We start from the raw sequence: 2,129 nt of genomic DNA, 5'->3' as shown, positions 1-2,129 counted from the left end.
AATGCTTTAGGGGTTTCCCGAATCAACTTGTTGTTTGATGTTCAATCTTCACAATCGTCGCAACTAAATCAGACCAATTGGCATCCAAATCACTATGGCCAAATCACCGTCATGTTCATGGATGTATCAAAAAAATCAAATCCATGTTCCAGTCATGATTCGTGAATGAAATTTTAATTTCATCAATGTTTTATGGATGAATCATAGAAACTGACATCCATGTTTTCAGCCATGATTCTTTGATGAAACATCAATTTAATTTTCATCCAAGTTTCATAGATGAATCCTAGAACTGACATCCATGTTTCAGTCATGATTCAGCAATGAAACATCAATGTAATTTGCATCCATGTTTCATAGATGAAACATGAATGAACGTCGTTAAAATGGCCCTGCAACATGAATGATTTATGGATGCAAAAAAAGTAAATGATGATATATTTTCGAATGCAATGCATCTTCAACCCGAGATTCAAAATAAATGTCAAAATAGAACCAATTTTGGTCTTCGATATGTCAATAATAGTCCCCTAAGTCACTTAACTATCTGATCTACAGTTTGTTTCAATATGGACTTTTTGGCCTTTTTTGAAAACATTTAGCTACAAGATCAAATTATTCACCCATCCCATATTTTATCTCATAGTTTTTTCATTCATCGTATATTTACTAAACAAATCTGTCATCTTATTTGATACTATTGTTTTTATAGGTTCTAACGTCGTGCAATTTCAGTTACATAGGTTTAATTGCATTCTACATTACAATGTCAATTAAATGACCCAGCTAACGTAGAATGTTTTTTAAAGCTCAACATTGCTTTTTTATGCTTAAAAAAAGAAGCATTTATAGGAAAAATATTATCTAAAAAACTCTTTTCGTCTTGTACTTTCAATAAATTGTTTCAATGCTTCAAAAAATTCACTCATGATATGTTTCGGGCCTCAACGGGTTGCAAAGTTCCACCTCGTTCCCGCAATGTGTTTCATTTGGTTGTAAATGTAGTAAATTTTACAGTGACTGGAATCTATATTGCAAACTATTATTTATGATTAATATGATTAATATTTCAGGTAAATCGACTTTTTCAAATCATAACGATTGCTGTTGTTCAAATTGCCCGTCGCAACAATCAGAAACATCGGAAACAACAGAGAAGAAAAGTCATTTCAGTGTAAATTTATTTCTAAATGCTATATTTTTCGGTTAAACTAATTCTTCGATTAATTTTAATCAGACTTTGTTTTATGTTTCTAAGCAAAGTAATGTCATTATGAGTCTAAACTGTGCTTCTTGGGATATGTTAGCGAATTCCGCAACAAGTAGACTCCCTTTTTTCTTCTTTTGTTCTTTCATTTTCTTTGATCGTTCCAACAAAAATCTTAACAAGTTTAAAGACTTGTCTCTGGAATCCAAGAACATACAGACACAAATTGTGCGCCTATCCACTGCACAGTTTGACCTCGTAATGGCTGTTTTTTGTTCCAATTTTCAAAAAGAAAAAACTTGAAAGCTTGAAATCTGGACTTCAAAATTACAAAACAAATAAGCCAAAATTCCATTTTTGGACGCCTAAAGAAGCAGTTCTTAGCTGAGAATGTTTTGCTCACTCGCACCTTTGTGCATGAAAAAAGCGAAGCCTTGTATGTGGGGTTAAAAAAAGAGCATGTTTAATGGGTCCAAAGGTCAGTTTGCCGAGACTAAGATTGAAGTGGAAAAACTCTATCTATACAAACTCGATCAGTTAGTTGTGTTAAGCATATAATTCATCCTTTGATGCCAAAAAAATCCCTCAATTTTGACACACTGACTCCTCTGCAGTTTGATCTTTCACCGTTTAAACAACATTCAGAGAAGCAAATGTGATTGTTTTTAACTTGTGTTTATGAATTTTCGTTGATTTTCACGTCAAATACTGCTAATTGAAGGCCACTTCAAAACTAACCAGATTCAACTCACATGGGATATTCAGCATATTAACCCACGGTTTATCTTTGTATGGCCTTCCATAATAAAAGGCATAACTTTGTGGAGGATCAATGTTCCCATCTTTTCTGCAACAAAACAATTGCTGTTAAATTTTGATAAACGCCAAAAAAAAACATAGCTAACAGATAGTTGGAAAAAAA

This window comes from Symsagittifera roscoffensis, chromosome 10, assembly GCF_963678635.1.
Source record: "Symsagittifera roscoffensis chromosome 10, txSymRosc1.1, whole genome shotgun sequence".
Taxonomy (NCBI): domain Eukaryota; kingdom Metazoa; phylum Xenacoelomorpha; order Acoela; family Convolutidae; genus Symsagittifera; species Symsagittifera roscoffensis.
This window is presented reverse-complemented; position numbering follows the sequence as displayed.